Consider the following 26224-nt stretch of genomic DNA (forward strand, 5'->3'; position numbering starts at 1 on the left):
GCTATATGTATGTTAGGATGATCTTTAGTTACTATATTATAAACAGATAAAACTGTGGTAGCTATATGTATGTTAGGATGATCTTTAGTTACTATATTATAAACAGATAAAACTGTGGTAGCTATATGTATATTAAGATGATCTTTAGTTACTATATTATAAACAGATAAAACTGTGGTAATAGTAGTGGTAGCCATAGGTATATTAAGATGATCTTTAGTTACTATATTATAAACAGATAAAACTTTGGTAATAGTAGTGGCAGTCATAGGTATTTTAGGATGATCTTTAATTACTATATTATAAACAGATACACCTTTGGTAATAGTAGTGGCAGCCATAGGTATGTTAGGGTGATCTTTAGTTACTATATTATAAACCGACAAAACTTTGGTAATAGTAGTGGCAGCCATAGGTATATTAGGGTGATCTTTAGTTACTATATTATAACAGATAAAACTGTGATAATAGTAGTGGCAGCTATAGGTATGTTAGGGTGATCTTTAGTTACTATATTATAAACAGATAAAACTTTGGTAACAGTAGTGGCAGCTATAGGTATGTTAGGGTGATCTTAAGTTACTATATTATAAATAGATAATCGTGTTTATAATTGGTTTGCCTCAAGCTTTACATCTGTTTGTCATTTCGCTATGTCAATATCCTTCTTCAAAAGGTCTGTGACATGTATGAATTTTTTTAACAACAATTATACCTGTGGTGCATTATGGCTGTTGAGAATTCATCGTCAACGAAATATATATATATACATATGTATATGTTAAACATGTCGCCTGCGGTACCACCGCTCGCATTCGCGGCTTCACGTCATTGCTCTTGCACAGGCAGATCATCTAATATAAATCAACAATTAACCTTCTATACGACTAAGAAGTGGGATGACCTGGAAGAGTATTCGCAAGAAACTCATTTACAGAGTGGCTAAACCAGATGACAGATTTGAAAGTATTATTCGTTGTGTCGTGAAAAAAACTGTGGTTCTGACATATATTTAAAATAGGTTCATAAAGGAAGGTAAGTTATATATGAATGTTATTAGAGGTGAAGCTCAAACTCAGAAATGTTTTTTGAATAACAGAAATCTTTTAGTCCAGTTATTAAAAACGGTCTAGCAGTAAGTAGTTGTATAAGTTTTTAAGATACTTGAGTTGATTGTTATCCTATTCAGGAAGCGTGTATTATACTTTGGTCCTTTGAAAGTTAAAAATAGTTAAAACATCATATGCCGAAACATTGAGTAGTTTTCTTTCCAAACTACTGCTAAAAGATTCTATTGGAAAATCAGGAAAATTGATACAACACTCGTTAAAATATCTTGCTATATGTTTCATTTGACATGTAAATGTCTGTAGCTATGTTTTGTTAACATAAAAAAGCTACAACCGTGGTCGTCCATTAGAACGTAACTAAACTAACTAATTGGACTTGGTATAGTTGATGTAATACACATTATTTCTTAGTAAACAAGAGTCTGAGTAATCATTTATAACGTTAATCACCAATAGGTAATTTTTTCAAAGTTTTAGATAATGCAATATACTAACGTTATGGTGTAAAATCCCTAACTTAATTTTAGCAGGACAACTTTAAAACACTAACACAATCCAGAGAAGAACAGCAAAATCGCTCAAAAATATAACAGAAAACCTTTTAAAGGCTTACAACTGGATTTTAATATGCAAAACACAGCAACGTATTAGTCTAGAAACATCTCTAATTCGATTCCTGTGGTACATAAGTGGACTTTGATATCGTAGATTGACATTAGAGCTAAGCGAAAAGAAAGCACGCGTTATGTTTTATAACATGTCTTAAGGTAAATCAGATTGTTAGAAAATAGCTTTAAACATACTCGAAACATCTACCTTACAACTTTAAAACAAACACAAAGTGCTTTTCGTACCTTTCTAGAACTTTTTCAAGCGTAAACAGCTTTAAGAACTCTGCAAGAATTGCATTGGTAGTTGAAAATATTCCAGTTACATATTAGGCATACTTTGAGATTTCACCCTTTCACTCTTTAAATTTATGTAGTTTTTACCAATAGTCCAACAGGTTGGTTGATTTATACAAAACAACTTAGAAGTTACACATCCTTACATTTACAAAAACAAAATGAAAAAAAAGGCATATGATGGCTCACTTCATTAAATTTACAGTTACTTAAACATTTAATACTACTGAGTACTGTTCATAAACTGTTATGTTTAATAAGTTGAAATGAAGTGTTTTTTCACAATACTTGGTTATTCAACAATTGTTCGCGGATAGCGTGCCATCTATCGGCCAACTTTCACATTGGGAAGCAGGTTCCTTGTAATCAGGGAAAACCATATAAACTCAATCAAAGCATTTTTTTCACCATTACATAAAACAGAAAATTAAAGGAAATAATTTTGAAACATTTAAGAGTCCATAAATATATTTGAAAGAAACCAGCTTGTTAATTTGTTTTTACTTTGAAACCTATGCATATGAAGATCAGTATTTACAAAATAATTTATTTAATTTAATAATTATTCATTCAGAAGTGTTCTCTTACAGGGCACTAAGTAAGCAATAACTTGATAAAGAAATTTTTAAAAATTACATTATTCCCTTTAGTATCAACATTTTTACATTATTATCATGACACAGTATTAATGAAAATATCTATTATTTGTATGTAAAATGAGGAAACTGTAAAAAAGTAAAAATTAATGTTTTTTTATTTCTAAAAGGATTGTTTGAAGTCAAGCACAAAGCTACACAGCAAGGGTATTGAAACCCGGTTTTTAGCGACGTAAATCCTCAGACATACTGCTGGTTTTTTTCGAGGTTTTTGTTCGCTACAAAACATGAGATTGATAAATATAGATGTATTATAGTGAAAGTAATTAGTTCTTTCTAAAAGCAAGGCCTACATATCTTGATGTCCTCAGTTTCTTATTTCAACCAGATACATATCTGTAGAGGGTAGATCTTGAGCAGTCCAAAAACATCACAAGGGTTAATGCGAATTATACAAAATACTTTCTAAAGTCGTTACAGCTATGCCTAATTCTAAATTATTCTAATCTTAAAGACAATAAACGGAATTAATCATATTATTCCGTACAATAATGTTCCACATTAGAAACTATGTTTGCATTTAAAAAGTCATTTACATATTTATTTGTGCTTGGATCCCATGTTATTAGCCCACAGTAACTACACTTATGTAAAATGTCGAAGGTAAAAGGTTTAGGTTATTTTTGGGACGTTTAAGATTTTTAAGAAATCTGAGAAAGATGTTAACCTTTTTAGCCTTTCTGACATTTGTGGTTATTTTCAAAAGTCAATCTGAGTTATGATATATATTATGTTTTCCAGACCTTGATAGTCTCCAAACATTCAATCAACCTATAAAACTGCTCTGTTTTTTGTAATTCAGCGAAAACAATGGCATTAGACTCTCAAAGTAAAAGAGATCTATTTTCTCTAAAAATAATGAATATGATTTATTGAATAAATTATTGTCTAGTAAGATACAAATCATTGTTGAAACATGTATTAGGCCAGTAAAAAGTAATGTGATTTAAATTATCATCATTGTTATTGTGATGTATGTAACACATGTTATGTTACGTTTTAAATTATGTTACTTTGTTGTTTTTAATGTTAATATAGCTTCAGTCCAATAAAATCCTAAGTAAAGAATGTGGGTAAGTACATAAAACTGTAGAGAATGGCAATTTGCAATGACAATTTTCATAATTTATTAGTTATTTGTGATGAATCTAAAATTAAGAATGTTCTTATTTCACGATACCATGGTATATTTTCTGCTCCTTACTGATTATTTTCCTGTCAATACCAGAAGGTGCTACAGAAAAGAGAAATGTCAGTATAGAGTACTCCTCTCTAAACTGCAGGTGTTATGAAGCGTTAAAATTTGTTTCAGTGTTGCAACAATAAAATACACAAAAGTACGTAAAATCGCTAAAGCAGGGTATATAATAAAGATAAAAAGATGTATGGATTTTGGTCATTATGGTCTTTTATTCGTTATATTTTACTACGAGTCGGACTACTGTTCATTAGAAACATAGATGGCTAAACCACCTTATCTAAAACTTAACAGATTCGTCTTAAGAACGTTTTATTGGAAACACTAACTGCATACGATTAACATTTAATTTTTCCAGTAAATAAAAGCTATGGAGTAACTCTGCTTGAATTTTAAGTCACTATTGGATGATTTTTTAATGATATCAGCACGACTCGTGTTGCACGTGATAGTCAAGTTAAATTATTAAATCTAAAATGCTTTTAGAGTAGTTTTTATGGGGTTATGAATCAGAAACACCTAATATTCCAGCTATGTTTCAGCTGCAAACTATACTGTTGATTAACTACGCTTAGAACACTGTCAAAGATGTGATGCGCTAGAAGACTACTTGATAAGTTATCAATTCCATTTGATAATTTGACATAATGTGATACTGAAGAGGACCATGAAGCATTTGTATTGAACTATAAAATATGTAAGCGTGACACACATTTTGTATTATTAGTTTCCAATGAAGGAGACTAGGCAGGCATTTTTAGGGTTGAAACTCAATTTGACTGTTAGAAAACAAATGTTGTAATCGAAGTATTGTGTACTTTAAGAGGAGACTGGTATAACAATAAGCGAATTTAACTTGGAAATGTATTGCATTTAATAGATCCAGATGCTTATATGGTTAAAATAGTCTCAAGTTCAAATCTACCCTGGACTAAGTTTCATTTCTTCAGAAAAACTAAAAAATAAGTAGAATTAGAGACTATAGTGAATGTAGTCACTTAAATTTTATTTTTGAACAATTCTGTACATTTATGCTAATTTCAAATAGACCGGAATATAATCCTAAGGTATTTTCTTTGAAATTTAATTCTGCTTTTCTTAAAGCAGTTAGCGCCTTTTAAATGATAAGATCAGGAGATGATTTTGTTTACTCAGAGTGAAGGGAAGCACTTGGTAAGGAATGAATTAAATTAAGTCCAAGTTAATATTTTGAACTTGCGGGTGTTTCCGTAGTGGATCGTACTTTTTGTCAATTTGCTAGATGATTTTACATGCTCAGAGAATTAAGAACAAAACTTACATCAAAGATGAGGTTAATATAACTTTTTTATCTTTTTTATTGCAATCCATTACGGTATAAAATCTTAAGTGCTGAGTACCAGATGGCTAAAGCCATTTTAAAGTAAGATAGCATTGGAGTTAATTACGAAGTGACTAAAGAACGCGGACATTGTGACGGATTTATTATTATATATTTATTTTAATATCGATGTTTGTTTAAACTAAATTCATGTTTAGAAATGTACATAACTTATACTGTTAAATCTGTTTTGCGAAATTCCTGCCTATTTTCCAAAGATGTAGAAGATTCTCGAGTGTAAGAATCAAAAATATACGTGTGTACGTAAACGTTAGTATAGCGTTTTTATTGTTGCGTAATTTGAAATTTCTAGAAACTCCCCACACACCTATAAATATAACAAACGCATAAAAACAGTATTTATTATTAGTTTGCAATAGTTGGTGTACTATACACTTCGGAAGCTATAACTGTAATTGTTATCACACTTATTAATCGGGACACTTTACATATTTGACCAGGAACATTTATAAACCATTTAACTTCAGCGAATTCACATCGTACATTAGTACTTTTACGAAAACATTACCAAACGTCATCGGTAAAAAAAAAAAAAATCGGCGTGTGATCAGCGAGAACACAGAGCTAGCTAGCTCCCTATTAAGTGAATTGTAACTACGTCAACTCGAAATTAACTCGCTCATTGTGAACTCTCGATAAGACGTCAAGGAAGTTTCAGACCAGAAAGAAGACTTTATATTGGTTGTAAGCTAGTAAAACTTTTGTATATAAATCATTGTTTGTAATAACTATTTGTAATAACCGTTATTGTAAATTGTATTATTATTTGTATATTAAAATATATTTGTATTATAAAAAGAAAACCGTGTGTATCAATCTTGTTGGCAAATATCATAAATTGGATACATATCGGCATTTATTTAACTTCCAAATCTAAATTACAATTTAACTCAATTTCAGGCTATTTGAAATTATAATACGTAACAACATTTATAACCGAGATAACTTAAGATGTTGATTTCTTTGATTAAATGTTGGAACATAAATATACATAGATGCATATAAGTATATACATGTAACAGAAAGATATGTAGGGAATTTTGAAATTACACCAATTAATTTAAGATTAAAATAATTCCTATTCATGAATAACATTTATGTCTATATACTTGCTTGTAAGACTAGATTGAAATAGAATTCACATATGTCAATTTCCAGTTATGTTTAAGTTTGTAAGAAAATTCTGGTTGATGAGTTTTCTGTTTGTAGGTTCTAAATGTGTTTAACTTCAAAAAAATACATTTGTAGACTGAAAGAAAATGTTCTACAAATTATCAAAGTTAATTTTTCATAAGGTGTTAAATTTAGAAAAACAAACAAACCCAACAACAACAGAAAAACATTGAACAATTTTTCACACTTGCCGGGTCTTAAACTGTTTATTTCGGAAGAAAAACATCTGGCCTAATCTCACACATAATTGATTCTAAAGGAGTGTGCTTTTAAAAAATTGGTGCTTCTAGTTAATTGGTCATGAACATGCTATTATGAAAGAAAACACGGAATCTCAAACTCACCTTATTCATTTCCCAGGAGTTGGCAAGCTGTTTATTTAACTAGAAAGAAGAAAGAAAAATCTCAGACGTTATATAGAAATAAAGACGACATTTTGAATTATTCAAAAGGTTTCCATTATTCATAACAATTCTAACACATTTTAAATCAAGTTGACTTGTCGGGTGACTCGGATGAGGGACACCTTTGACGATGAAGTTATATAGTAATATAAAATGATTTATATCTATTTCTGGGAACTTTTTATCGTCAGAAGGCCACACATCAAAGAATGTAGCTCAAGAGATAATCTTCGGGCTGTATTTATTTACATTTAAAGTTGGTTCTGTGATTAAAACGTGATTGCTACCGCTTTTTTGTGTGCAAGCTAATTTTTTAACTTGTTCTTAAAGAAGTATAAGGCGGAACTTCGCTCACAAGCTCTTGCAGCTATGATAAACATCTTGTATGTTGAATATTTTTCCGCAACTGAACACATTGTATGTGTAATATCTGTCCGCCACTGAACACCTTATATGTTTAATATCTGTCCATAACTGAATACTTTGTATGTGTAATATCTGTCCGCAACTGATAATCTTGAATGTGTAATATCTGTCCATAACTAAACACCTTGAATATCTAATATTTGTCCGCAACTGAGAATCTTGAATGTTTAATATCTACCTGCAACAGAGTAAGTGTAAACGCGGACGCATATAAAGATGTCTGAACATTAAAAAAGCAAAAACATTTTGCCTGGCATGGCGTGATGGTTAGGGCGCTTTACTCATAATCAGAGGGTCGCGGGTTCGAATGCCCGTCACCGATCGTTTTCGCTCTTTAGGGTTGCTGACTGGGCCAGACACCTGAGTGTAAAAATTCTTAACTAATACAAAATACCCGAGTAGCTGACCCCAGAACTAAATGGGGGTTGAATGAAAAATAAGGCTGAAAGAAAACGCTTTCTTGTAAAGACGTGCACGTGATAAATGCTTACTTTTTTGTTTATTTTTTGTACAATTAAGAATGTGGAAAATTTTGTATAAATATTTCAGCCTTAGGTTATTTCACATAAGGCATTGATAGATGAACTAGACAAACGTTGTTACTTATAAATACACTTTATCTCCCGCATATTGAACGAGTGACTTTTAATAACAAATCAATACATACTATCGTTTTGATGATAAATGTAATATGCTGTTTTGACAGCCTTAGGTTATTTCACATAAGGCATTGATAGATGAACTAGACAAACGTTGTTACTTATAAATACACTTTATCTCCCGCATATTGAACGAGTGACTTTTCAATAACAAATCAATACATACTATCGTTTTGATGATAAATGTAATATGCTGTTTTGACAATTTTCGCTCTAAGAAAGGAAGCATTGTGCTACCTGCACACGTTGTCTCAATAAAAATGAATGTTGAAATAGTGTTGGTATGATTGCATGGAAAAATACATATATTGCCATTTATCTATCATGAAAAATCCGTATGTGTTTGTCGATATAGTGAAGTGAAAACATTCTCGTGGTACCATAATCTTGAAATACTTAGATACACAACCGGACTCAAGTTTCGAAGAATACAGTGCCAGTCAAAGGGTATCATACACATCGCATAAATCGTTTATTACAGTTGCAATTCTCAAATTCACATCAAATATATGTTTTTAAAATCTATTTCAAACGTAGTTTGAATAATTCGTTTAAGTCATTTTCCATTTTACATTGCAGTATAGTAGGTTAGGTGTAAAAATCTTTAAAAAATTCTTTGTTTGTAATTAAGCTATATGTGCTCTGCACACCAAGGGTATCGAGACACGGTTTCTAGCATTGTAAGTCCACAGACATTTCACTGTACCGCTGAGGGATAAAAATAAATTGAATGATTTGGGTTAGAAATTTGGTCTCACAAAATGGGCGAGAACAAATACTTGAAATTCTTAACCCTGTAATTATTTTCGGGCATAGAAAAAACGTAATTATTGAACGGGTGTTATAAGCCTGCGACAACGTGTTTTAATGAACGGGTGTTATAAGCCTGCGACAACGTGTTTTAATGAACGGGTGTTATAAGCCTGCGACAACGTGTTTTAATGAACGGGTGTTATAAGCCTGCGACAACGTGTTTTATTGAACGGGTGTTATAAGCCTGCGACAACGTGTTTTAATGAACGGGTGTTATAAGCCTGCGACAACGTGTTTTAATTTTGCATTTTTCATTTTAATACCAATATCTCTTCGATGAAATGTTTTTTTGCAATAAATAAAGAAATTATTTCCCAAATTAGAGAAGGACGTACTTAAGGAGAAGTTATATCTAGGTTAATAACAAAACAGAAGTCGACAATAAAATTCTCATTTCTTTGTGAAATTCAATGATTTACAGTAATGTTCAAATCTGATTATGTTTAACTGACAGATAAGAGTTAATCTTTCTTTTTCTTTTTTTCTAATTTTTTGTTCAAACGGAATATCGGCGATGTATTAATTAGGGTTATCACTAGCTAACTTCGTGAAACTCATTGATTTGCTTTGCGTGATTTTTTTGGTGATCAATCATGTTATTCCTTTTATGTGTTACTGGGAATGACAGAGTTTGCGGCTGATAAATGTGCTGCATTATGTGGTAGTCATATTGGTGTGTGCTATTCTTATTTCTTAAAACAATCTACTGTAAATTTACATTTTGAATTTCATAGAGTAGCTTACAAATATGTATTTTGTTTTTAAAATCCATACTGTAAGTATTAGATTACACAAAAATAATTTATAGGAAAACTAAATTATTTATATATTCAGGGATAAACAAGTAAGTATGATTAGGATCATCTGTTTTTGAAACATTGCATTTCGCTAGGTCTACCTAGTATCATCAGGTGACTAGCTTTGAATAGAATAACATACAAGTTCAACATGTTAAATTAACAGAAAGATATTATGTCATTAAACAATAGTGTAATAGAAGTCAACAATAGCCAAGTAAGAATAACATAAATTAGGTTTTTATTTGTTGATAAAAAGTACATTCTTAATGTTTTTGCGATTTGTATTCTTTTCTTTGCTAATAATGTCAACATATGAAAGGAGTGGTTGTGTTTAGTCATATGTATAGATACATGAGAAAGAGCTTTAAGTCTTATTGAAAGTTGTCGGTTAGTTTCTTCGATGTTAGAATTATCAAAGTATTTTATTTAGTTTGATACACTGATATCAACGGAAGGCGATTTAATTTTTTCGCTGGTAGGAAAGAAAATTTACAAATAATTCCATTTCACACTCTTTAAAATATTTTGTCCACGTTTTCTGAATAACATGTAAAAGATAAGAGATGTATGATGACACACAATAAAGGGGCTAACTTTCTATATTCGTCTCTTCGACCGATAATTCAGTTTCTAGGGACGATGGTTTTATTTAACGCTTTGGAAGGATACTTATGTTTGTGATACAACTTAAGATTTTAGCACATTTGAGAAAAGTCTATTGAGAGAAACAAATAGTGTTACTTGTATGCAAAAAGAGTTTTAACAATCCTATTTTTACTTAGGATTGTGAAAGGATTTCCTTGAAGATAACTTCCCTAGTGTTTATCCTTACGTTTTCTCTAATAAAACATTTAAAATTAAACCTTATCATCAATTTCATTTTAACTGTGAATTTAATGTTGGGACGGATTAAATTCAAATATGAAAGAAAACTGTTGATACATTATGAATCTTTAAAAATCGTAGAAATACCATAACATATAACGATTCCAGAAAACTGAAGGATGTAGTGAAGTGGAAACAGCAATTACTTCTACCTTGATTAACACATTGGGTAAAACAGGCTGAACTGGATTTTCCATACTTAGATCTTCAATTTGGTAATAATTAATACCTTGAAATTGAAAATTTTACTAGTTACTTAAAACTGAATAACTTTTTGATGACAGAAACATCTAAACAGGATCTGAGATTGGGGGCATCCCGTTACCATTTCACTGCACAGTTAATCACCTGTCAACCGATATATATGTGAAAAGTTTTATTATATATCAAAACTAACCAATTTTTTAACTTTTTTAACAAAAGCTTCTGATTTTGTTTTTAGAAAAGAAGGAGCCTTCGTGAGATAAGGGGAAAATATCTAAGCTAAAAGTTTTTTAATATTGTGATTGTAAGCTTTATAAGCAATAACAATGGGAAGTAACGGATCATTTGGCTTAATAGGGAAAATATCTAAGCTAAAAGTTTTTTTAATATTGTGATTGTAAGCTTTATAAGCAATAACAATGGGAAGTAACGGAGCATTTGGCTTAATAGATCTTCGGTAGACCATAAGTTTAAGGAGTACGAGAATCAAAGGTCGTGAAGAATTATGCAATGAATTAGGAAATTGGCCAGACTTTTTTAGCTATAATATGCAATTTATTAATTTATGTTCTCAAGTAAAAGGTAAATTAGTGTTTAATTTAATAAAATGAACCAAATCATTTAACATAATGTCCATACTACTGAGGTAGTTAGAACGATCCACAACAATAATAGAATTTCCCTTATCTAAGTTTAATAAAATTACGTTTTTGTCATTTCTTAAAGATTCTAAGGCTTAAAGATTCTTAGATTTTAGTTTGGGTCTCAAAACTCGAGGTTGATCAATAAGCTTTCTTCAACAAAAAACGAAAACCTAATATTAGTAAATATTATAAGCCTACGTTAATATTTATTCTAATTTTTGTTGTCCTTACTTAGCTGTTGTTGATTGCTATTATATTACTGTTTAATTAATGACGTAATATCGTTCTGATAACGTAACTCGTGACATTTTGAATTGTTGTTCGATTCTCTTCAAAACTTGCCGTCTGACGATGCTGGATAAGCTCAGCCGAACGTGTTTAAAAAAAAAAGATTTTTTTAAAACATATTTACTTGTTTGTCCGTAAATAAGTTAATATCAATTACGTCACATAATTTACAAACAAAACAATTGCTGAATAGATATAAAAGGATGCGGCTGAGAAGTCGAAAGCTTTAACAGAATAATGAAAATAAAATTGTTCTGCAATTTTTAAAAACTTAAGAATTTTGTATTTATGACTAACATCTGACGCTGTTCCTAATTTTGAACTAATGACTATAGGAAAGGTAGCCAGTGAGCACCACCCACCATCTTCGCGTCCACTACTCAAAGTCGAGGAATATTTTAAGGTATCGTACGGATTCGAACCCGGCTTGCCAGCTCCGAAGTCCAGAGGTCTACAATAGGGGTAACTCACGCCCTAAAAAATTAAATACTCATTATTTTTTCATTCGGTATCTTAAAATGAGCGTTAATTCCTAATTGTAACGATTATTATTGCAAGATAGCTTTAGATTTCTTTTATGTTTTTCATTTTATAGGAAACAAACGGAATGCAGAAAGAGCATATTAATACTATCCATTAACTGCCATAATAAAATTAAGTGCACTACCTTTGTAGATTGTTATTTTAAAATTCCATAGTGATAAAATACTTTATACAATACAAAGTTTAATGAAATGCAGTGTGTAATTTTTTAAGGAACTTTATATATTTTTTTAAATAACAAAACTCATATTATAGGTTTAGATCGCATAATTTGCTTACAATTTGATTTATTTAAAGTAAGCTATTTTTAGGAACATTTCATTCTTTTTGCTTTAAATAGTGAAAAATATGCCACATGAGTAGCATTTATTTTCAATATAATTTTGACAAAGAAACAAAAAGCACTATTAAAGATTTTTCCTCTTGATAACATAAATATTAAGCCACAACTTTAAAATGAATTTTTTTTCAGAGACATTAGAGTTGCTCCCAGAGCTACGAAACGAAAAGCTACTGCTCATAACATAAAACATTTAATTTGGTCAGCATTAGCCTTGACAAACGGAAAAAGGCACTCACTAAATCTAATTAGGTAATAAGTTGTTTGTGACAGGGGTGCAAGAGTGGCAGCTGAAAGAAAATTAAAATTTATATGCCATTTAACGTATACACACACACAAATACAAAGTGCAGTTAACTGCTTTATCTAACTTTGTAACTAAATCCCTGAGTATCTGGTTCCAGAAATTCTTTACTGTCAACTGACTACTTAACTAAGAGAGACGATCTCAAGAGCGTCTTGTCGGTTGCAAACTTCTAAAAAAGTTTAACTTACTAGAAATAAATAAACAAAGATATACCGAAGTAATTTCGTTTTTCATTTTAATTGAATATTTTAAATATCAAATAAAAGCATTGTCTAAGCATTGAACATTCTTTCCAGATCATGTATACATAATTTTTTTCTGGTTACTATCTTGTCATATAGATAAAGATTATGAAGTTGTTTTAACTTCCTCGCTTTCTGTAATGACCTGTTAAAAAACAACAACAATAAAATACTTCGTATAGTGCTTAGTTATTTATAAAACGAATGGCAACATGTAGTGTCGGAAAATTCGTTTATTCAACTCTGAATTACGTGTTACTAAAATATTGTAATCCCAAATGCAGCAGTACGTAAAATGTGATGAGCTTTTAGATCTTATTAGTTAATCGAGATGGATAAATCTGTGTTTTTGTATTTCTGAATAATCTCTATTGATTGTAGTTTTTAAATTCGATAATAAAACTCTGACAAGACCTTATATTAGATCCTTCAGCTAATTGGAATACAGCGCCGCCTCCTTCAACAATTAAAGGTCAGAAACGAACATTCTTGGGACATAAAGCATGAAAACAACACTATAAGTAAGACTTGGTTCCAGGTAAGCGGCTCAGTGAAAACTTAGTGAGGAGATATCACCATGGGAATTAGGTGGTATTACTTTGGGGGGAGGCAGAGGAGAGGACAAAGGTTTTGTATATGCTACTCCCTATAATCAGAAATGATGATGACATTGACCTAATCAGAGTTTTGCTCTTACAGACGCGATAAAGAAATTACTGCTAAGTTTTTGTGACTTATTTATAAAGCGTATAGTATTTTGATTTATAAAATTATAGGTAAAAAAGGATTTAACAAAAAGTCCTAAACGTAATATATTTAAAAAAATAAGCTTTGCATACTTTCTGTTATACTAATAGAAAATACATTAACAAAAACTTTTCCAGTAGGCAAGTTCTGGTTTCAATAATTACAGCGTTCAGACCCAATAATATCGAGTCATCATCAATAAGAGCTACATTCAAAAAGTCCCGAATATTTTTATATGACTAGGGCATCAACATTTGCTAAAACTATTCCATTAACCAGAGCATTTAGAAGTAATAGTCACTACATAACACATGATTCAATAGAGATAGTTTCATAAAGAGATAAATAATTTGTTGATAGTTTTGTATCCTACGACAGACAACATAAACTGTTCCTTAACTGGGGTTTTTCTAGCTATAAACATACTTGTTTAGTAACAATAGAGTGAACTGTTGAAATTTAACCAGCGTGTTCAGGTATAAACGTGTGTTAGTAAACGCGCATACCTGATGTCTTTATCTTATGGAGTACTTGACGATTTTATGTTTAAAATAGCTAACAAGTGAATTTGATATCCTCAAGTGTTTGTGTTTTGTGATTTAAATAAATAGTTTTTTAAATACAGAGCGCCTATTCTTGTGATGGTAACGCATCTCTTGTGCTTTTATGGAAGTATTGCTAAAAAAAAGTACACTGAGAAGAAAGTGTCTGTATCCATGGTAACATATAATACATAGTTTGATCATGTGTATTTGTTTGGTAATTTCCGGATCTTGAAAACTTCTAGGTTTTTTGTTCTATTATTTCGCAGTATTGGTTAGTTCAGTTAACAACTGAGTTTAGTTCCATCAAATATGTATCGATTTTTCGACATCGAGATTACAGAACAAAACCCTTAATATGACAAATAAATCGCTTTATATAATGATATTTTTTAAAATCAGACCTATTTTCTACTTTAGAATTTAATCGTTTAGGTTTATGTAAAGCGTAAATACGTTTCAAGTAATTATCCATATAAAAATAAAAATTTACTACTAGTTAGGAGAAGTTACCCGGTGGTTGAGCGTCAAGTCTGAGTTTTACAACGCTAAAAATCGGGTTTTGATACCAGCAATGGGCACTGCACAGATAGTTTATTGCGTGGCTTTGTGCTAATAACAGACAAGTAAAACTTAGAAGAAAGAATAACTAATTAAAAATTACGATACAAAATAATATCTCGTGTAATAATATAAAAGTACAAGTCTGTTTTGACGGTTGTACAGAGCAATGACATTTTGTTTACCGATGCACAATGTTATCGATAACTCAATTAGATTTTACAGAGCAATGACATTTTGTTTAACGATGCACAATGTTATCGATAACTCAATTAGATTGTACAGAGCAATGACATTTTGTTTAACGATGCACAATGTTATCGATAACTCAATTAGATTGTACAGAGCAATGACATTTTGTTTAACGATGCACAATGTTATCGATAACTCAATTAGAGAGCAATGACATTTTGTTTAACGATGCACAATGTTATCGATAACTCAATTATTAATTTCTTTGTGTTACCAACGTGGTTTAATTCATTGTATGCTTTTTATACATTCACTTCATAATAAACGTCACTAACAAAAGTTACTTTTACGGAAGAGCCACGAGAAAGTACACACTTTTATATAGAAACATAGAAGTATAAGCTGATGAGAAAAGGTTTGGGCCAAACAAGCTCTAGCAACAAAGATTAGTATACTTATACAACCTACATGTTCAAAATTAAAAACTCAAACACAAAATAATAACTTTATTGATACATGTAAAACGCGAGCTACCTCGCGATGAAAATAATAAAACTTGATTTCAAATTAAGATTACGGAACACAAACTTTGTTAACTAAGTATGTGTCTTAAGCAATTTGGAATTTGGAACTTTATAAAGGATATTAGCCGACAACCCTTTTTCTTTTTACAGACGTAAATATGTGGCTGATACACGTATAAACTATTTCTTAATTAGCTACAGGTAAGGCTTGTGAATTAGCTTATAATTAATACATGAGCTTTACAGCTCTGTGTGTCCTTGTTTATAAATCTAAAATCAAACAGCATAAGCCTTTTCTTAAATGAGAAACACTCATCAAGAAATCATCTATCTTTCTATCTATCTATAGCTTTTTTAAAAAACACACTAGTGTCTGTATAAGTAACGAATAAGAAACTCTACAAGAGCGTGACAACGGGAATTTAACAAGTTCTTATTTTTTGTGACAATAGCGGTTAATGTTTTCAAACAATCCATCCTGAGGTTATCTCATCAAGGTTTGAGGACAAGCTCCCAATAAGTATTTGGTATTTCAAATGTGAAGGGCACCTTATACAACATATGGGGTGAAAGATCAGGGCAAAGACTAAAAGATTCAAGTACAGCTTCCCTTATTTAAAAGTAATAACCAGAGGAAAAGTAACTAGTCAGCACCACCGCTGCAACTCTCAACCGAATAGTGGGTGTGACCATAATTCTTGTAAACGCCCAAAACTGAAAGTGGAGAACTTCGGTTTTTCGATTCGTAGCCAAAAGTAATATGAAACTAAAACTAATAAATTTGTGCCTGAAAATATTTATCTGGTTTTGTCGAAATTTTTTGAATTCGTAATGTAGAACCATATTTTGAAAAGTTTTTTTTTGGTGTACAAAAGTTGAAGATAGCTTTTATATGCAGAAACATCTATTAGCTGAGTTCTTGCACAGATCTTAAAATATAACGTTGATAAACGAAAAGATCGGCACATGTAGATCCTGAAAGTCGAGTTGTTCAAAACTAGAAAAGAGCGTTGATAACTGGACCAATTGTTGGTTGAGATGTTGCAAAGGAAATATCTGCTGAAGCTTTTCGCCAGACACTAATCATAGCAGAACCGTCTGGAACATGATCTATAGGAAATAGTACAGCTTATAAAATGAGTCAGATCAGCGTAGGCCGGTAAGGCAATCACTGATTGGCATGTCCTTAAGCCAATCAGAAAATGTCACAGACCTATTGAAGGAAGTGTAGATTGTATAGGAATTCTTTTTGGCGGCAAAGGACAGGTTTATATGTTTTAATAAAGATGGCTTCTAAAATATAGAGATGAAAGGCTGCCAGACCATTTGCAATAATTTCAAACCTGCTATCCTTGTAGTTGTCAGCACAAGTCGGGTTCACTAGTAAATGCTGGCCAATTGCTGATTCAGATTTTAATGGTAGAACTTTTGTTTAACAGGAGCGACATGGTAAATTATTTTCTTTCACACTCTTATTTCTTATGGATGTGGGTACATGTTGTTTAATTCTATCTCGCATATGAAAGCTATCTTCAAGTTTTGTACACCAAAAAAAACTTTTCAACGCTAGAATCCGGGTTTTGATACCCGTAGTGGGCAGAGCACAGATAGCCAATTGTTTAGCTTTGTGCTTACCTTCAAATAAACAAACATTTGTCGATTAAATCATTTCTCACAATAATCACGTCATCAGATACGCCATAAAAGCACGAATCAGTAAAAAGAAAAAAACTTTTCTCTGCATTGAGAATTAGTTTTATTTAATTATTAGAGTGCCTGGGAAGCTAGAGTCATTTTTGATAGGGAGTTTTCTGTGTAAAGTTGAGTAACAAATGGTAGCCCTCGGATGAGGGAAATGGAAATAGCTTTAACATTTAAAGCAAGTAACTAATATAAAATCTACTACTAATTAATGGAATATATATATATTTTATTAACAACATTGGAAAATATTTAACATTTCATTAACAGTTCTTAGCACCAAGGCCTAACATTTTATGTGGAATCTTAAAGACCTGCAGGTAGCAACTCAGTGAATATTTGCGACAGTACAAAAATATAGTTTCTTTTAGCATTACATCATTTGTAGCATTTGTTACACATTGAGTATAAAAGGTTATAGATGATACTTAGATATTCCTTACGTATACTCTACTATACTAAGTATAATACGTTCACCGCGTTACTTTGCTGTATTGGTGTTAAGGTATTTATACAGGGAGAAATATTTTCAGGCATTATTTCTCATTAAATCACCAAAGCCTTCATTTACCCAAACCAACACTTTTGGTTACCTGATAAATTCACAGAAATGCTTCAAGTATGGAAAATGTGATGTTCATAGCAATTGGATAAGAAGTCAACTGACTGACGTATAAATACTCCATCCTTTGTTAAGAAAACATACAAAGATTAATAACGCACATCAAACTTCTCTCGGAATTTGAATTATTATACATAAAAATAATAATAAAAAAACAAGAATATGGAAAAACATGTTGGGTGTTTATAAATTATCATAAAAGTGTAAGAGTCGAAAGTTTCTAGAGATTCTATCTGCTTTTAATTGTATTAATGTTTAATTTTCTTGCCCCTAGTTCTTCATTTTTTGGTGTTGAAATATTTGTCTGGATAATTTTATCATACCATACTTGATCTAGGTCGACACGAAATTTTCCAACCAGTTAATACTTTAAAAAAAAAGATGATATTTTATAAACAGTTACTATTTCACAGAAAAGAGTACCAGTGTTCTTTAAAAGACAGCTGTGACGTAACAATTCACCGTCAATGAATTGGTTTGTGCGCAGGTGTAGGCTATTTTAATGAAAACCTTCTTTTTTTCTATCGACTTGAAAGATAAATAGTTTGTCTGTGAAAGTGTAGGGCGGAATGAGCCGTCAAGCCTTTCAAGATAATTAAAAAAAGAACAATAAAAGCGCTGACAGACACAAAGAGAGAGAAACTGTGATATACTTTTAATGAGACTAAAGTTATTTTTTCTTTTCAAATTCATGTTTTATATTACCGACAGTTTTAGTAATCAAAATCAAACACGATATGTGTTTTCTAATCAGAACAAACATATTTGGTAAGGAGGTTTAAGACAGCAGCCAAGAAACAAAGTAGTTTGAATTACCGAAAAAGCAGACTGATTCGTTACATAATAAAACATATTAAAGATTGCTTTGTGGACAGAAAGTGCACCTAATGAGTTTTCAAATTTCAAATTTGTCTGCCTTGCAATAACTTTAGTTTCAGCATATTTACTGACTCAGTGGTTATAGTCGTCAGTGTTTTTGTTTGTTTATAATTATAATTAAGCACAAAGCTACACAATGGGTTATTTGTGCTCTGCCCACCACTGGGGGGCTAGGTGTTTTTGTAATGTCATCGAAAAAATAAGGACACCAATTTTAATATATTTGCACTAAAGATTTATTATTCGTTTGTGTATATTAGCTAAATGTACCTGTGTATCAAACACCCATTACCTTCATTTATCTATTTATCCACCAACATGTCTGTCTACCTATCTATTTATGTGATATATATATATATATATTTACTTATAATTTTAATAATTATTGTATGATAAATAATAGTTGAAGATGTGATTGAATTTTGCAAAACAACAGCTTGAATGTTTTAATAAAAGTATTCAAAACTAATTCATCATTTTACAACTATTACTTCTGAGGTTATTGAATATAGTTAAAGGAAGTCGTAATATTAAAATATCATCCATTTTAAATATGTAGCAATATGTAATGATTATTTATGGATGTTACAGATAAGGGTGATAAATTGGTCATGTAAATAATGTATGAATATGTTTTTATTTCCTTATTAAAAAAACAGGTTATTTGATGTCAAACTTGTAAAAACTGGTTTGGTTGTTTTAATAAAAAGTAAAGTAAAAGTATCCCCTGTTTTAACTGGAAGAAAGAAAGAAAACAGTTAGAAGCCAAAGTTTTGGAAATTTTACAGAACTTTTTTCTAACGATCAAATGTTATAAAATATTTTTTAGCTAAAAGAATCACTTAAGCATAATATATATAGCGCTTGGTATTACTTGCAAAATGTAAAAGTAATTAATGGAGATAATTTTAGTGTTTCCAGATAAACAGTTAATACACGATTCATGCAACACGTTCCTAATTAAATACAATTAAATATGCAAATAACTGATAATAGACACGCTAGTTTCAAAACATTTGTCACTTATTCAGAATCTTTAATGTAAAAAAAGCAAACAAATACGATGGTGAGAGAATGGAAAAGTAAATTCAACTTTTCTGTTTTTGTTTAAGGATATAATTCACATCGCTTTATAGTCAACCATTTCGTTATATATATAAACTGCAACACCCAATTCCCTATTTTTACAAAATACATTTCTTTTTAATTATTTTGCTCTTTGTATGGGATCGTTTTCTCTATGAGATGTAGTAATTCACACTCTAACAAAACGCCCTGTTCTGTATCACATACAGTTAGTCTATGAATACACTAAAACGTTTCACTGATTTCAACTAAATGAACAACTAAGGGAAAGATACAGTTTGCGGGCTTGTCTAACTAGCCTTTATGTTATACATTACGGATTCTAGAAACATGTAATTACAGAACTCTTAAATATCGACTCGTCTGGTTTTCGTGACTAACTCTCGAAATGAAGGATACCACAAGCAAACTAGGCTCTTTTGTAATCAAGTAAAATCCCTATGGTTTCATTATCGCTGCATATGTTTAACTCAGGGTCGTTATGAAGTTTGTTAATAAAATCTGAGCAGTCCTCTTTGTTCTTTTCATTTATTTTTTTCTTTAGCGATTCGTGCATTTAAGCAACGGGAGACAGTTTATTGCGCTGGATTCATTAAAGTGTGTCATATTGCTGCGTGACTTGTGCTGTTAGCTGTGTGAGAATTGTTCTACTCGAGGCAAATTGTACGCTGTCATGTGCATGAGGCGCTAGCAGACCCAGTGGGCTGTTGCTACCATAAGGTTTCCTTCCTTTCCGGGTGCGTGGAATTAATTCGCGTCATTCTCATGTGGTTGCTATGGTAACGCTAACGTCTATTCTCCCAGCAGACCGCCAGTCGTTTTTCCCCGACCCACCTCCCCACTCCGCTCCCCTTTTCTTTTTTATATTCAAATTATGGTTCTAAGTTAAACCTCATGGCACGTTTGTTCCAAATTATTGGAGAGCTTTCACCCTGGAGCGACACACCGTGTTTAACAATTGGAGATTTCTTTCAATGATTCCGGGTCTCTGGTGTTGTTTGCAAGAACTTCTCGGGGAGCGGCTAGCTAGCGTGGTTTTTTCTCTACATGGTACACCAAGAAGACGAAATAGCAAAGATTGTAGTATATATTCTAAGGACTATTTCGGTTGTTATCTAGTGTGTACGTGTGTGCGAGAGATACTTATACATGTACAGATATATTTCAAATTGCATTTCTCTGTTGATAAGTTGAGAATAAAATTAATCTGTCAACACACATGTATCTTTATGTTGGATTATATTAGTAATAAGAATTAGAATAAGTTAGTTTTTGTTATTACTCACAAAACTACACAATGGGTTATCCGCGTTGTGCTCACTATGAGTATCGAAATAAGGCTGCATACTTTGACTAAATACGAAAAGGGGGAAGTATGCTCAGTCCTTCAACAACTGTCAAAATGTAAAACATAAAATCATGCTTTACAGTCCTAACTATAATGCAAGACTATAAATGCTTTAAAACAATACTTTAATTTGTGGAGTTTGGAATCTCTCTATCTTATGTTTGCTTAAAAATTCACGTTCGTTTGTTTTATTGTAGTCTGGATATTATTTAAAAATTTTGTAGTCAAATTATCTACTTATTTATCAATAGGTTTTTTATATATGAAGTCTATACTGAAATTTACTATTTGGATATGGACTACATATGATAAATTAGATATAATTTATTAAAAACAATGAAGTAAAAGCAACAAAGTAAATATTTTTATCTAATGTGGTCATAAATTCTACACATAAAAATCATACTTTACAGCTTTTAACTATAACGTGAATCTATAAATGCTTCAAAACAATACATTAACATATAAAATTTAGAATCTTTCTATTTTATGTTTGAAAATATTCAGAAGTTTAAATTGTTCTTGTTTAAAAATTCGCATTTTTTTTCATTTGCAGTAAAAGTTTCAGATTTCTAATGTTTTCAGTAAGAGAAATTAATTGATCTCTCAATAAAAGCATTGAAACCCTGAAATTTTTAGTGCAAAACTTTTACTTTCAAAAGAAAAACATATGTATAATAGTTCAGAAAAATAAATACACGTGTTTTCACGAGATATGTGTTGGCGTAATTTCCAGCTGCTTTTGATGTTATAGCATTCTTCAGTGTAAATTATATATAAAAAACTAGTATTTCGTTTACGTTCAGTGCCATTACCTCGAAACGCATCGATACTCCGCTTCAAGTAACTCTCTTCAATGGTTATCGTTGGCAATGGGACGAGGCCTGGAAGGCATCGCACGAAGTCCTTGATAACCTTTTCGATTGCTCTGTAGCAAAAATTTCTTATTTTAAGTCTTGTTGGTTAAACGTAACTATTTTAGCCTTCTTTAGAGCTCTTTCAACTACAAAATAATGATATTTAAAACAAATGAAATTTTGCTGTTGTTATTAGGCTTAAAATATAATTTTTTTAATTGCTTTGTATAATACTCTATCAAATTATCTAAATGTTCCTATTTTAACAATGAAGCCGAAACTTGCGTTTACCTAGGAATGTGGGAAACAGAATCAAATAAATAAGCTTTGGAATATGATCGTTTTTGGCAAATTCCGGAAAATACGTATACATGATGTTTAAAATAGCAACAACAAAAAACACATACCTTGATTTGATTTTCATCTTATATTTATTTTCTTCTATCTCTTTTAAGGTAGAAATCGTGGAAAACTTACAATAACAAATAAATAAAAACACATGGTGCATTGTTCTTGAAGGCTCTACAGTTTAAATAAGTGTTCAAAAAAGAAAACCTAGGCTATCTCAGCAAGTACATTTATTCGTAATGTTTCCTATAAATGTTATGCTTTTTAGAGGTAACTGCGTTTACAAGAGCTACCCGTTTTTAAGTGCTATTGATTTTTGTAATTTTTTAGTGAAAATAAATATCTAAAACTGATCATTTTAGAAAGTTACATAAAAAATACGACACACTGGACTATGAGCATTATGTTCACCGCAAGAAATCGAACACTGAATTCTTTGCATTATAAGTCCGTAAACCTACCCCTAATTCACTAGGACACCGAAAGGTTTAAGAAAATTACATAATAGTATATTATTAAAACTAACCCAAAGCATAAGTGTTGATTAAGAACAAAAACGAGGACACTCAACTTTTTAAAATCCTGGTTACAAATGTTAAGATAAGACGTATGTATAAAAAGTAAGAAATGAACTTTGTAGAGTTTAACATTCTCTATCATCAGAAAAATGAACTAGTATAATATTCACGAAAACTCTTATGATGAAACCGATAAAGAATGGTGTCAGTTTAATGGTTAAATCTGAAAAAAGTGTAAAATATTCTTTTGTCCCTCGGAGATAAGATTCGTTATATTCTCTTTGAAAATGAACCAATGGCAACTAATAACGTTTTCGCGTGACTCTAATATCGCCACTAGGGTGCTTCATATTTGACTTTTTCTGTTGTCCCTTTCGTAATGATACAACATGTACGATCCAGTACTGAGTAGTTTTTAGATTAAAACACTATAATCTGTTTAAACAGAACAAGAAAATTGCGAATGTAAGTTCGCAAGAAAAGAATGGCATCAGATAAGCTAGGGTAAAAATCCATTTGGAGGAACTCGCAGAATAAATTGTAGAAATATAACAGATTTGTATAGCTTGTCTATTTATTTTGCAAGCAGAAGAATTTGTCGCGCTAAGTTCAAGAAGAGCACTTTGGTAACTATAAAATGTCCTGATAAAAACTTGTGTGAAAAGCAAGGAAACATGATAATCTTTTTTGGCCAAATGTTTGAAAACCACTGCGTTTCCTGAAAAAATCAAGTCATTTAAGTACTTATATCGACAAGTTTTTTTTGTGCGTATACTTTAAAATGCGAATAAAATCAATGAAACCTTTAGAAAGAATGAATATACTAAAACTGAAATACCTTTAATATATATATATATATATGCATTTATTCCGTATGTACAAACGTAACGTAATTGATATAGTTTTATTTCTCATTTTAAGCATTACCGAATTCGTTTAAGCTATTGTTCCCATAGCAACAACTGGCACCTCGACAAGTCACAAAGCAAATTATTTAACTATTTGGCATTTTACTACATACAATACATTAAAACACATTTTATATTACTGTCACAAGTAATATCAGTTCCAAATTTAGATAATTCTTGTAAACGTTAATAAATGAGTTTAGTAAACTTTACGTGTTGGCCACGGGGCTGTTTCTGTTTAACGTAACTGCAAAGACCTGAAATCTGAGAACTTAAGCGTTAGTACACTTATTATGACAATTTATTTAGACATTATGAAAGATATTACATTCACTAATTTTTCTTTTAACTGCATAGAAAGATTTGATACCATAATATTTTTATCGTAGCTAAGCAGATTATATTGCTTAAGATGAATTTTATTTATCAAGTAATTTGTCTTTTCCCATGTCAATTTTTGTTACCTTACATTTATCCTTGCAATTCTCATTTAAACGAGATTATTAAAAGCTGATTTTAGAATTTTGTACAAAATCTAATCGTCGACACAAACACGCAAGAATTGAATAAATAAGCTTAAACTTAGAAATTTACTGTGCATTTGTAGTTGGTAATAAATAAAATCCAATACGAATCCTTAAGAAAATAATCCATAACTGTTAATGTAAGTCTCTCAGAAATAACGAGTTCTTGATAAGAAAATATTTATATTGAGTTATCGAACCTTTAACGAACATTTACTTGTAATTGTATATTATGTTAGCATGTTATAAGTAGTATATCATAAATAAATAATTTTTATTTTGTTAAACTATAAACAAAGAAACTGAAAGTATTGTAAGATTTCTTGAAATAACCATGTAGATGTTTGTACGAGTGCAAAGAGAAGTAAAAAAAGAACTAAACGAGGTGTACTTAATAAAACCAAAATTAAGAGAAACAAACATTTATTACTTGCTTTTGAAGTTCGTATGTTATGCTGTGTTGTAGCCTACATAGTACATAATTCGTCTCGTGATTCATGGCATGCACACGTTTTACTGACGTTACGACAGTAAAAATGGCAAATTAAGGTCCCTTATGTCACGACTGACAGGCAACACACTACCATATAGTGGTTAAAGCAGGTGACTCCTCCAGGCAGCCTCCTTACGAGGAAATAATCACGTTTGTAGCGAACAAAAAAGAAATAAATCTTTGAATTATGAAACAAATTCGGTTTGTTAAGGTATCAACGGGTTCTCGGAGGATGGATGTCGATGCAAAAAAGACTCATTGACGAATAAATAGATCATCGCTCCTTCGGATTTGTTACACATTTATGTAAGATGATACTCCAGTGTAATACAGCACAGAGAGAGAGAGAGAGAAGAGAAATACTTCCCCATCTACACAATAAGTTGTACAACTGAACCAGAGTCATTTTGTATAAAAAAGAACATCAAGGAAACATGTTTTTCATGTGGCTCCAGCTACTTTTAAACTTCGATCATTATTTAAAGCAATTGTATTTCTTATGGTTTTAGGTCTTGTAGTACATATTTGTAGATAATAATATATGTGTTTGTATATATGTATACATTAGTATGAACTTTTTTATGCACCCAGTGGCTTACAATAAACATTCAAATTAGCTTTATTTATGACATTCGGAAGATAGTTTTTTTAACACACCACCGAATTGACTTGTCTCGAAATGCCAATAGTAACCAACCTGTAGTCTAAGGGCCGAGTGTGGCCCACTGGCTAGCGTAACGGTCTGTGGAGCAGTGGTCCGTGTGTCTTGATTGCCGAAAAAAAAGAGAAAAAAGTCGCATTCTGAACTTTGGCAAATTCGAACGATAAAAGAGTGGCGGGCAAATCCCACTATTCCGTCTGACAAAAGTAATTCAAGAGTTGGCGAGAGGGGATCTTCATTTACTTTCATTCTTCTAGTATATCACTTCAAAAGTAGGGATGGGTAGCGCACATATCTTTCATGTAGCTCTATATCACTTCAAAAGTAGGGGATTGTTAGCGCACATATCTTTCATGTAGCTCTATATCACTTCAAAAGTAGGGATGGTTAGCGCACATATCTTTCGTGTAGCTCTATATCACTTCAAAAGTAGGGATGGTTAGCGCACATATCTCTCGTGTAGCTCTATATCACTTCAAAAGTAGGGATGGTTAGCGCGCATATCTTTCGTGTAGCTCTGCATGAAATCCAAGAAAGAAACAAACTATACTAGCAATAAACTTAAAGATGTTTTATAATAAAAACTATTTAGACTTAACGTTTGGTTTAAAGCTTGCTGAGTGTAATAATCACATTCGTTAATATTGTACTTGTCTTGATTAATAGCTTTCTTTGCTGTTGTAGTAGATTAAACACGTTTTTTATTTGCTAAATAACGATTATCTATATATTTTTTTTCGCACATAACTTTTATTGAGAGTTGGTCTATGTGTCA

At 31.2% G+C, this 26224-nt stretch overlaps 1 protein-coding gene across 3 annotated transcripts in view; it reads right to left on the minus strand.

The window, feature by feature from the left end:
- LOC106464541 (mucin-12-like) overlaps positions 1–26224 on the minus strand; it is a 154946-nt gene that overhangs the window by 75219 nt on the left and 53503 nt on the right. For all 3 annotated transcript variants that reach the window (XM_022392737.1, XM_022392751.1, XM_022392744.1), the window contains one exon: positions 6728–6766. The gene's annotated coding sequence lies outside the window, so the exon portion shown is untranslated. The remainder of the gene's footprint in view (positions 1–6727; positions 6767–26224) is intronic.

Source organism: Limulus polyphemus, unplaced genomic scaffold, assembly GCF_000517525.1.
Source record: "Limulus polyphemus unplaced genomic scaffold, Limulus_polyphemus-2.1.2 Scaffold61, whole genome shotgun sequence".
In the NCBI taxonomy this organism is placed as follows: Eukaryota; Metazoa; Arthropoda; class Merostomata; order Xiphosura; family Limulidae; genus Limulus; species Limulus polyphemus.